The sequence below is a fragment of the Cyanistes caeruleus genome, chromosome 8 (genome assembly GCF_971803275.1).
Source record: "Cyanistes caeruleus chromosome 8, bCyaCae1.hap1.1, whole genome shotgun sequence".
Taxonomy (NCBI): domain Eukaryota; kingdom Metazoa; phylum Chordata; class Aves; order Passeriformes; family Paridae; genus Cyanistes; species Cyanistes caeruleus.
In genome coordinates, this window is record NC_141708.1 from 28766294 (window position 1) to 28778967 (window position 12674).

Here is a 12674-nt window from a genome sequence, read left to right on the forward strand (position 1 = left end):
GTGCTCTGGCCCAGCTCACATGTTTTGCTCTGGAAAGGCTCAGCTTTCTCTATCACACTGGCCAATACATGTGTACAGCTGTTGTAATTTTCTCCCTTGAGCTTTAGCTTTGGTTTACTTTTATAATTCAAGTAACTGGATGGAAAGTGATAAAGAGTAGAATGCGTGTCCTGTGATATAATATCCAAAAGAGACTGCAAGCTATATGCCCTGACTCTTATGGAGGATTTCTCATGTTGGCTTTGCTCAGATAGAAATCTCAATTACTTTATCTTTTTCTAAGTCAGTTAAATACTCTTGTCTTTCAGCCCCATGTCATTTGAAAAATGTACCAGTAATCTTGTTTGCTTATTTACAGCTTCTTACAGGGCTTGGCAGCTCTGCCAGCCTTCTTTAACTTGGGTTCTGACCTCTGTCTTGGTAAAATACCCACAAGCTCAAATGGAAATATATTATGGACTGAAATCGCTCCTGTGAAAGGGTTTTGTTTTGTTTTGTTGTTGGTTTGGTTGTTTTCTTTTAATGTGGGATGATTTTAGAACATAAGGAGAAAACATTCACATAGCATATAAAATCACTGACCTTCACCTTCAGAAGGGCTCTTTCTGTGCTCTCTGGGGAACAACTGGAGAAGTTCCTGCCAGCCCAAAGAGCTGGTTGATGTTGAGCAGTTGGGACAGTTCAGGCAGCGTGTTGTGCTTTGGGGTTATGCTCACACACCAGAAAAGGAAGCCATAGTTTGGAAAACAGCAGTCATGTGGCTGGAAGAGGAATGCAGCATTAGGCTGGTCCAGAAACAACTGAAGTAAGGATTTAGAGGAGTAATTTTGCTAAAGGAAATCGCTCTCCTCCTACCAGTCACACAGACAGGCAGAGGCAGGGAGGGTGGCCAGACAGAGGCAGAGGAGGGGGGGATGTTTTGTACTGACACAGCAACAGCGTTGTCTGGAGAGCAGCAGAGACTGTCACTGTTTCAAAATAAACAGAGGACTTTGGACACAGGAGAAAAAACAGCAGCTCCTCAAGAACACATTGGGCGCTGCCATCAGCAGAGCTGCACTCTGTCTCCACAGCAAGAGCAAAGCTTTACCCCATTTTTAGTGAGAACTGTTAAGAGTAACTCTGGTTTCTGGCATTGGTTTGCTGGCCAGGCAAGAGAGGAACCTCTGGAGTCTGAGCTACTGCCCATCTGGGTCTCTTCAGCCCCTGAGGGCCACTTGCCTTTCCAGACAAAAAGTGCTATGATGCTTTTGAGGAAGGACAGCACATGGCATCTTGCTCCTACACTCTAGAAGGAAAACTACTATGAAGTCTCTACCTCTAAGGGAAAAATGGAAAATATGAGTGTGAAAAATTTTAACCTTTTCTTACCAATGAAACTGGTCCCAGTATGCACTTGTTAGGGAGCCAATTCAATTTAAACTCTATTGCTTTATTAGGGTTAATTTTGTCTTAATATTTGTCTTAGGTGCCTCCCTAAAGTGTGTGCTGTCAGTTAAGCAGATGATTTTGCAGACAGCTGAGAGATATAGAATCTTGAGAGTGTTTCTATAAGCTCAGCAGGGCTGCTCCTGCCTTGATAAAATGCTTTCATGCTACTCCTTACCAGTGCTGGTCTGTGACAGCTTTCCTGGTGTTGGGTGCTGAGATTTGTTGTTGTTTAGCCTTTCTCAAAGCAGGGCTTCTTTCTGAGTCCACCTGCTGCTTTGCTTAGTGCAAAAATGTAGATTTTGTACTGTGGCTCACTTGTGCTTGAGCTCTTCTCTCTGCCCCTATTCTTCAGCAGACCAGGACTATCCAGGTTCTGTTAGACTATTGATTTTCTTTGGTTTTAAATTATTTTTCCATCACAAGGCTGCAGGCACAGCCTGGTATTGATTTCTGACAGCATCACAAAGGGTGTGAAGGTGTTGTGTTTGCAGGGCCAGCCCAGCCCCAGTGGACAGCTGGGCGCCTGCCCTGCAGAGCTGCACATCTGTGTCCCCTTCATGCCAGAGGGAAAAGCACAAGGGGAGAGGGCTGATGTGAGAGGGGAAAGGCAGCACCCATTGAGGAGCTGATAAAAACATGACCTTGAATTTATCAGTTGGGCTCTCTTGACCTCTAACTGCAGAAACTTGGAGTTTCTGGAATCTGAGAAAACTTTTACCAGTTCTCAATCTACTCCAAAAAATTAAGCTCCTCAGTACTCAATAGTGGCTGCGTTTGTTCAGCACCTAAATAAAGATAAAGCAGAATTGAATGGCACATCATAGAGCAGGTTGTTTTCAAAGACCCTGACCCTGCTATCTTGGGTATGCAAAGGTCTGTTCTCCTTTGGTCTTTGAATCCCATCTATCTAAAACTGCAGTTGCACTTCCAATATTTTTCTGCCTGAATAATTTCTAATGGGGCCAGAACCCTTGCAGCTGGGACTAGTGCTCAGGCTACGGTACTCTGTGCTTCTGCTGTCCACATTTGTGTTGGAGATAAGCACAGCTTGGCAAAGCATTTGATCTACATCTGGACATGAAAATCAGTATTTCAGCACTGGTTTTGCAGCCTATTGACGTACATAGAGCACAACATCAGTGAGGGATTTGAACTGACTCAGAGTGGAGAAAATCTGAGAGCTCAGTCCTCTGAGCTCTCTGAAATGTTCTCAACTCCAGTTGCATCCTAGGACTGTAAATTTAAGTTATGGTTCACTGATAGCCCAGCAGCAAGGGCCACAGCCTGCAGACTATTCAGCTTAGAGCAAGTGACAGAAGTGCAGGCAAGAGCTTGAAGGCGGCTTTCGTGTTACCAGAAAGTCCAAGGTTTTGGTCTTAGGATGAGATGTTCCTAAGATCTAAGGGAAAATACTTTCCCTGCTGTTTTTCTCTCCTTTTCTTATGCCCTTCCCACGTGCCTTCCAAGCTGATATGTTGCAGAAGTGCAGGACAGTTTTGGTTACACGACATGGTGTTTTATTAAAGCACAGAGGCTGCCAGGGTCCACATGACGATGGTTCAACTGGGAGAGGGGCAAATACTCCAGTGCTCTTTAAATCCTGTGGTGCAACAGATCCCCTACCAGCATTTACTGGTTGAAGAAAGATTAAAATCTTGGACCAATTCAAGCATTTATTCAAGTCCTTTGAGCAAAAGTTAAATATGTTCTTAAATCCCTGTTGCAACAATTCAAGGTGCCCATATAATAAAAGGCAAATTACCAAGTTCCAGGAAACATGCATGTTTATAAAAAGACCTCCATTTCATATATTTTTAATATATCTCATATACCACTTATACCACTCTTTTCCACGCCTTCCTGGAGGCCTTCTGACAAAGTGAAGTCACCTGAAAATAGATGAGATAAAGTGTGAAACTAATGGATATAAGGATAATTTGGTGTATTTTTTTCTCTGTAAAGCAGGAAATTAAAAAAAATAATAAATCTGTTCTCAGTTCTTCTGATTAGGTGTGAAATTTGCTAGACAGCTTTCAGGCCATGTAGACACTTAATTCCCAGGAACAAGTGGGATTTGTCTCCATAGTAATGAACTCACTTTTTTTAGAAGACATTGGTGATAAAAGGTAAGAGGGTTTTATCATCCAAGCCTACATTTCCATTGCTTTATCATCCTTATCATAAAAAGGCAAATGAATAAAATTTAATGTAATAAATCAGTTCATTTAATAAGCTAACAAAGGTTTTGTATTTAAAAAACTCCATCCCAAACATGAAAATAACAAATCCCAAAAATGAAAATAAACCACCCTCAGTAAATTCAAGAATTTAGGCTTGAAGGTTTTTTTCTCTTCATCTCAGTTTGAGCTTCCTGATGTTCATTCCCAAACTGTTTGGCCAGTACGTATTTGGAGGATGACAGCTTGACTAAACTATTGATATGACATATCAGCAATTCAGTATGTTACCGCTATTTGCAAAATTATTTTGAACTAACAGACATTGCAGAACTTTAAGTGCTGGTTTGTTTTTTGGCTTTTTTAATGGAGACTTTTCAAACAGACATGCATGCAAACATATATTGTTTTGAAACGTAAGTGAAACAAAACTTGGGAATTTGGGCACATAAAACCTTTTCTCTGCTTAAAATCTGCATCAAGTGTCACTTCATAAGCTGGGCATGGACTCTTACTAAGCAGATTTTTTTCCTGAGGAGCAATATCATCAAAATATTTGTGTTTGCCTTTCAATCTGAGCCCCTTAGATAAATAGCAGTTTGATCAATTGTGACTTCTTGTTCCTTGCACAACCATTTTAAACATTTGAGGGCATGTAAAGGCACAGAAAATTCTAACAGTTTTTTTCACCAATAGAATAAGGATGTAAGGAACACATACCTCAGTGGTGATTTTTTTTGAGCTGCACTTGCTGCAGGTGCACTTGCTGAACTTTCCACCTTAGGCATGAGCAGCAGCAGCAGCTCCTGAGCACACAGGAATTTACTAGCAACTAAACTTATTTGCTTAAAGAGCAAATATGCTTTAAAGCCCCTGCATCTGATTATAACTTTGTCACTGGACATGAACTGTGGTCCAGGACTGAGTGCAGTTGCTGAAAACAAGTATAGTGGTGTTTGTGAAGTCTCAGAGCAAATCTGAAGCCTGAGATCTTTTTAACTTGAGATTTTTGTGAATTATGCACTGCAGTAATGTGTTAATCTTACAGCTTATGAAAACATTTACTGTTAACAATGAAAATATGTTGGTCTTTGAGGAATACTTGCTGCACTTCTAGAAACTATGTCAAGGATGGAACAAATTCCCATATTATCAGCCAGAAGAGTTTTATTTCCATTCGTAACAGAGCTGAGAGTGAAAAATACTGTGTTTCATCAGGACTTTGGTCTCTTTAGTGCATTTTGCTTCCCTTGAAATATTCGGAATAATTTAAACTGTCTTTGTCTTGCAAAAATGAAAAGGAAAAAAAACTACACAAAAAACCTGTGTGAATATTTTACAAACATTTTCATGCACAAAAAAAAATATTTCTGATCTATTTGGTTTTTATGAAGTTTCCCCCATATGTTGGACCCCATGTTTCTGCATGCACTAGGAATTAATTATATCCCAAGTATAAGTAATAAGCTATTTACAGATCTCTTAATAGCAATTTTTTCTCAGTTCTTATGAAAATCCATTAGAAGTATATTGTTAATAACAAGTTTGGAACACTCTAAAGGTTTCCATACAGTATTTAAACATGGAGAGAGATGAGTGAAATTAATCTTGTCATCAAAGCCAAGTTTGCCAAGGTACAATTCTCTCAGTGGAGGGAGTTGTCTGCTGGTGACTGCCATGGCCCTGATGTGGAGGGAGACAGGGAGTCTGTTGCTTTGCCTTCCTCTTCCTCATGGGTGGAGCTTTTGGGGAAAACCCTCCCAGGAGGGTGAACTTGGCTTTTGTGATTGTCTCCTCAGGCAGCTGTGGGAATCTAGGAAGTTTTGCAGCCCAGTCAGCTGATGTGCTGCCCTTTACAGACAGGCTCTTTCCCTGAAATGTGGAAACTACTCCAAAGTTCTCAGTGGCTTTGGACTCTGTGGAACACTGCTCTGTTTGGGAGGCAAGGGCTGCAGTGCTCCAGACTGGTGGTTGCCAGCAAAGGATTCATCCAGATAGGATGGAAAGTCCAAAAGGCTGCTCAATAGGGTCTGCAGTTCCTACCATGCCGCCAATGCATTGTGAATTGGTGTCAAAGGCTTTGGAGCATAGCCTGGGAACACAAAATCCATCATCAAGAGCAGAATTGTAGAACTTCTTCACCCAGGTGAAATCTTTATGTTAAACGTATGGTAAAGCCCTAAAGCTCAAATAGAGTTTAGGCCAGCATAAGCCTTTTTCATAACCATAGAAAATAATTTGAAGTTGGGAGGGGCAAACATAATCTTCATTTCCCATTTATCTGTTTCTGTATTTCCCCATTTTCTTCTAGATAGAGAATAAAGTCCAAAAATTATGAAAATATTTTTCCCTTCTCTTTCTGCTGTGACTGCAAAACAAATATTCTGCAACTTTGATAGGAAAACCTGTTTTCATGGACTTCCAATCTGTACCCAGCTCAGGGACAGACTCAGCTGTAGTTCAGCAATAAACCAGTCTCCAGATGTTTGGGGCTGGTACTAATAGCTGAGTTCACCCATTTATTCTTCAATTATTTGCCTTTTGGCTGCTGAGTGTTTTTGACAGACAGCTGAGTATTGGCAGCCTGAGAACTGACTGCGAGGTCAATGACAGCTGTGTGGGCTCAGACTCAGATCTGTTTGTCAGAGATATGTACACATGTGCTAGGGAAGGTGATGGATCTTGCATATATGAAGCAGGAAATATCAGCAACATTAGCTGGTGACCGTGGACACAGAAATCCTTAAAATAAGGCAACTGTAGCTGCTCAGTTTCTGAGTTACTTGGCTATAGCCTCCCCAGTGCACTGCTGTGTAATTTGCTCTCTGGTTTCACAGCCAGATTGTCTTTGCTGTCGCTATTTTTGAAGATTGACAGAGCTCCAGCCAGATTCCATTTCCTAGACACCGTAGTGCAGGCAATGTCCCACACAAACCTTGCTTCATTAGCTCTGCCATCTCCCGGTCTTTCATTTTCAGCAGCTCCTTGGATATTTCACACCATGTCTATTTGAAAATGGAAGCTTCTCCCAACCTGGCTTTTCAGTTCCTTTATGCAGAGTCTGAAGGACCTATGCTTGCTCTGTCAAAGCTCTAATAGATGCTAGGAGGACTCTGGCTTATGATAATACTTTTTCTTTTTTTTTTTCTGAAGCTCTGTAGTCTGCTTTGTATCAATTTAACTGCGCTTCAGAGCAAGACAACTTAATTAATGGTTTCCCTCAGGATCTCAAACAGCAGTGTATCAGATTTCTTACTGAAATCCATAAACATTAAGTTATCTCCAATTCATTTCTTCAGTCTGTAACTATTCCAGTTTCTTAAAAAAATAGATTCAAGCTTAGTTGCCAATATTTTAATTTAATATTTAATGAACATATGGTTTTTTATTGTAAAAGACATGAGTCACCTTGACCTTGTTTTCAATTAACATTTCATGCTCAGATCTGAAGTTGCCACATCATATGTTGAAAATCCACTTTTCATGGGAGACTTTGGAAATTTTAATTCCAAGTTGCCAAAGAACAAGTTTTTCTCCTCCCTTACAGACAGAACTCTGCCAAGGAGCCTACTAAGCAGGGAAGGGTGGCCCTTAGACTCCTTAAAAATAATGATTTTCTGCTGAACAACATTCCACATCAATTTCTCTCTCTGCTGCTTCCTATGCCAGCAGTCTCCTAGATCAGAGGCCTCACTCTTTTTTTTTTTTTTTTTAGCTCTCCTATGAAGACATCCAAGCATTTGATTGTGTTTCCATCTCAGTCTGTGACAGCTGTGCTGCTGAGATGGAGGGAGAGAGAAAGGCCGGTGGTGAGAGTTATGCTGAGAGCTGCACCCTAATGCCGAGGGTGCTCTCACTGACGCCCTCAGGGTGTGACCAACTGCTGAGCCAAGGCTAGGCAGTAAAGGGGGATACAGAGTTGAAAAGGTAGCACTAGGATGCAGAGTTGAGGTCTCCTAGGAAGTGGGACAGCATTTGGAGTAACTGTTTGCAAGAGAGATGGGCTTCACCTCAACCAAGCCTGGTTGGCTGTAGTTATTCTGCTGGCATTATGCCTCTCCAAGGCTTAGATGCATTTCTTTTTCAGACTGGAAAAGCCATTGTGCATGGAAGACTTTAGAAATCTGACACATCACAAATTGAAATATCTGTAATCTGTAATCCCAGAATTTAAAATGCTAGAATATAGCAAATTTGTGAGGGAATAGCAAATTCTATTACAAGTAAATTGCCCCTGTTAATCACAGCACATAAAACCAGACAAGAAACAAATACTGCACATATAAACAAAAAAAAGGGCATGAAAAGAAATGCCCAGTTTAAGTCAGAATATAGAAAAAAAAGTTGCATCAAAAGTTTGGTAGAAGTGGAATGCTGTAGTAAAAAGACACAAATCATACAGGCATGGCAGCTCACATCATGAAAGGGTAAACCTCCTAAGTTTTTTTAAGGTGGTGTCATCAAGAACAAAACTTACTTCCATATAGTATCTTTGGATGTGGAAAGTATCTGTGAGGACTTCAACATATGTTTGTATAGATAATAAGCTTTTGTAGGATACTATTATTCTGTTTTGGCTTTTTATTTTTTTGCTGAAGGTGTCAAGTCATTTGGGACAGTTCAAGCAACTGTTAGTCAGGATTATTCAGAGTGCTAGGAGTATGATTCTTACAATTCTGAGCAGCTGTATAAGAAAAGGGCAAGGACTTTGTATTGATAGAAACTGAATTTTAAGTTCAATAGTAGTAGGAAACAGCTCCAGCCATGTTAACCCAGGGATGGGCTCCAAATGAACTATTGCCTTTTTAGGAAGGACTTGGTCATTATGGAAACTTGTTTGAAAATGTCTGCTCAGTGCCACTAATGATAACGTCCAATGCTGTTTTCTTCCCTGATGACCACCAGGTCGGGTTTTCCTTATAAAATGTCTGTTGTTCCAAGTAAATGCTCTTATTAATGCTATCATGTAAAGTAAATGAAGTGCATCTTCCATCCCTCAGCTTAATCCTCTGACATTTGAAAGTGTATGGATTCCTATTTTAAAATTGGAATTGGCTTGGTTTGGTTTCAGCCTAGTTTCTAATGTAAAGGTTTTGCTCTGAATTTTCTCAAAAGCTTTCTGTTGGTATTTTCTTTTAATCTGCTTGCATATAATTTTCTTAGTGTTAGAAACCTTCACTTCATCTACATCAGGGATTTACACAAGTTATTTCAATTGAGATGCAGCACTGGTAAAGATTTTACACACTTGAGCTGATCTCTAGTTTGCAAACTTGTTGGTATTTGTAGATTTCCTTAAAAGAATTTATCATTTTGTTTTATACACACACTGGTTATCCACAGTAGATATTCACAGCTACTTCTGTTTGCTCAGTTTTCTCTTGATATTAATAGCCTTGCATTCAATTTGAGAATTACACCTGAAAGAGTTATTTAACAAGAACAATAAGTGGATTTCATAAAAGTTTAATTTCTGAAGGATTAGTTCTTTAAGAACTTTCATTCAGAGATTGACTACACAATGCTTAAAACAAAGTTTTCTTCAATAATCAGAAAAGGACCTTGTGGCATAAAAACCTCTTGACAGTTCCTTTGTGACTTAAATAATTTATTTATTTATAAAAAAAATTGGTTTTGCAGTGTTGTAATATGGACATGAATATTTAAATTATGTTTGGATTCTTAAACAGGGCAGAAGCAAGAAAATCTTCTGCAATAGCATTCAACAAATTGAGAATTGTATAGGAAAATAATCAAACCATGGTAAATCTCCATCTTCCTTTTCTGGATAATTACATGCACAGACACACCTTCCTACCCCTCCATACAAGTTCAGTTTTGCTAACCTGAGTGCTAGGTGGGTGAACTCTCTATTCTCAAGGAACTTCTTTTGGGATTTGTGCCCAAGTGCAGCTGACCAGGTGCCCAAGAAGTGGGGCCCACTGCAGTACAGAAAGAATGAAGGAATAGATTGTTTGCCTTATGAAATTTAATCATCAAAATGAACAGTAAAACAGCTTTTCATGATTGAACAAAGGATCTACCTGCATATAGAAGGACTCATGTTAAAATGTATTTCATATAGAAATATTACACAACATGCAAGTTTTTCTTTCTTACTGATCAGTTACTCATTCTGTAGATTTGTTTCCTGCAAATTCATTCACTCTGTTGACCACACAGATGCATTTGCTATTCTGTGCTGAACTGATCCACATTTCAAAAACCCTCAGATGGTTTTTCACTGGAGTTGCTTTTCTTTAATTTTTTGCTGATAATGTATGCAGAAGAATGGAAAGAAATGTCATTTATTGTTTCATTTGAAGTAGTCACTTAGGATTAAGACTATCTTTTTTTTTTTCTCAGAATGTATAGCTGAGCTTTAAGAGAATAGGCTTATTGTTATGACAAGATATTGAAGTCCATTTTTAATGAAAATATTTTTTCAAAGTTTCACATTGTTTAATGAGAAAATATAAATTCTTTCATTCCTCATCATTACTTATGTGCCACCGCTGAAATCATAAACAATAATTTAAGTGGAAGAAAGATTAGTGGTTGCTTCTCTATTCCTCTCTTCTTCCCACTGCCATCCCCTCAAAATCTGGTACAACTGTGAATCCACTTGTACATAATACATTTTAAAAATGAGTGTTTCTTGATTGCACTAGAGTCAGGCAAAGTTTGACATCTAGAATACAAATACAGCCTTATCACTGTACATTAATTGCTAATTCCTTAGACCTAAGTTGTGGAATTGTTGCAACTGTCACAAATATTTAATTTAATATTTTTTAAAATGGAGTTCCTTCCCTGAGTGAGAACTACATTGGTTCGGTTGAATTACAGACAGTTCCCCAGAAGAGTAAGCTATGTACCTTGCAGCAATTTATTTTCTTTCAATTAAGAAACTAATATATTGTCCTATTTTTTCCATCCTCTGAAAATATCTCAGGACTATCTTCCATTAAGTGAGAGCTAATCTGAGCTAATATCAACTCTCTCTTTCCCTGTCACTTAGATGGGAAGATGTAATGTAATGCCTTGCTTTAAAATAGTTACCAAATCTGAAGATCTTAAATGGGATCAAATAGGAGAATTCAGACTTTCAGGCACCTTCCTCCAGCTGGGATATGCCTCAAAATTGCCCCATTGCTGTCACCAGAAAACATAGCAAGAGAAGAAAATGCCTTTCCCCACCCACTGGTTGTAAAAACAACAGAGGCTCTTGTAGGTGATGGGTTTGCAACCCTGTTGGGAAGATCCCTATTTTTCCAAGCTGAGAGAGGGATGCACTTCAGCAACTGAAATACTTATTTTAGCCTCTCCAAGAAAGGCTCCTAATGAAGAACTCTCCTACCATTGTGTTGCTCTGCAGGACAAGCAGAGATCACCCTGGGGAAAACATCACAATAAATATTTTATTTCTTGAATGTTCTATCTCCCTGGTACCAATAGAATATTGATTCTCTGTTGTTCCTGTGGCCTGTGACTTCTGACTCCATGGTCTGTAGTGCACAGAAGACTCACAAAGAGGGTGTGTGGTTTCTCTTTGTGCCTGGAAAGTACCTAAAGCATTTGAGGCAGCAGGCTGTCAACTAAGCACGAGTTTGTCTGCTTGGAGGCCTGCACGGCCCATCCTATTTCAGGTTCCTACTCAACCTATCTTTTGTTTGTTTTATCTACTCACAGAGACCAACCCAACTATTTCATGGCACCACCCTTCCAAGTTGGCTGACCCGTGTGTATTTTTTACTTACGTGTGTGTATATAAGTATGTATTAGTTTTGAGTAAGCTAATGCAATTGTGAGAATTTTCAGTTGTTGGGGTTTTTTTTATATATTTTTACTGGCAGAGTTTGAAACCATTTGAAATGCAGCCATGTTGGCTTGTGCTCTGTGAGAGCAGGGGGAGGAACCAGTGTATGCCAAATGGAAAAGGATAAAACTGTTGTAATGATATGTTGCAATCATGCTGCAAAACCTACCACAGTAAATTACTGCTGTAACAACCTCCTTCCTGTTGCAAAGCGCTCCAACTAGGCTTTCTTGTGTCTTCTTGACATTTTGGTTCTTGAGAGAAAGTTGTCTCTGCACTCCACTGCACTGAGTGACTGCTAAGCTTCTTTGAGGACAAGCTGAAAAACAAACATAGAGGCCAGGAGGCACAAGTGCTTGATCTGGGGCTGGATGATGCTGCCCAACATGAGCACCGTCAGTCTGTGGCTAAGCCGTGGTGTTGTGGGCAGGGCTTCATCTGGCATGTCAGTCTTTACTGTGTATGGTCTTTTTCTCCCTTGCCTGCTTACTGGCAGCTGCTGTCAGTGTTTGTAGGTCACATGAAGTTTTCATGGCATCACCTCCACAATCCAGCCACTGGGATATTCTTCCTTGTGCCTGCAGCTGTGGTTTGGCCAGGCTCAGTGGCCCAGAGGGAGTGTTGCTCTCTGATGTGGCCTGTGGGAAATGAGCTGCAGCTCCTGATTCTGTCTGTCCCAGATGCATTTCCTCTGCACAGACATTGTGCTGTGTTTGGCGCACAGTTGTGTTTTGTTAACACTAAATGAAGGAGTAAAAAGGGAGAGAGACAGAAAACTGAATTACTGTCCTGGTTTCAGAGCAATCCTCCAACAGGGAGGGGAGAAGGTGACAACCTCAGTGTGGGAAAGCTTTCAGGCTGCTCTCTAAGTTGTTTATGTTCTGTGGAGAGAGTGGTTTGGGTCTTCTTAATCCAACTGCGTGTTTGAGAAAAAATTCTTCATTGGCTTAGGGGAAGGAGGAAAGAGCCTCCTTCTTTAGGGGAAAGCAATGAGATCCTGGCGGTTTCAGAGGCGTAAGGTGATGGCCCACTGACAGCACTTTCTAGAAAAGCATCATACGAAACTTCATCTGCCTGTTAGCACTAAAACAAGAAAACACTGTGAGGAACTCAGAGCTGCCTTGTACCAGCAATGTACAAACCACCTGATGTGATTTGTGTTGTCAGACCAGTCACAGAGGAGCATCTCTTCCCAGAGGTTTCACCTCCTGTTTGTGAGATAGATGGTGAATATTGAGAATGCTGGG

General features: G+C 40.1%; 1 protein-coding gene across 4 annotated transcripts in view; it reads left to right on the forward strand.

Moving 5' to 3' along the window:
• Nucleotides 1-12674, forward strand: part of PHYHIPL (phytanoyl-CoA 2-hydroxylase interacting protein like) — a 126901-nt gene that overhangs the window by 6419 nt on the left and 107808 nt on the right. The window contains exon 1 of one of the 4 annotated variants that reach the window (XM_086899725.1): nt 11106-11257. The exons of the other annotated variants lie outside the window; for them this stretch is intronic. The gene's annotated coding sequence lies outside the window, so the exon portion shown is untranslated. Of the gene's footprint in view, nt 1-11105; nt 11258-12674 lie in introns of those variants that run through there. 4 annotated transcript variants of the gene reach the window in all.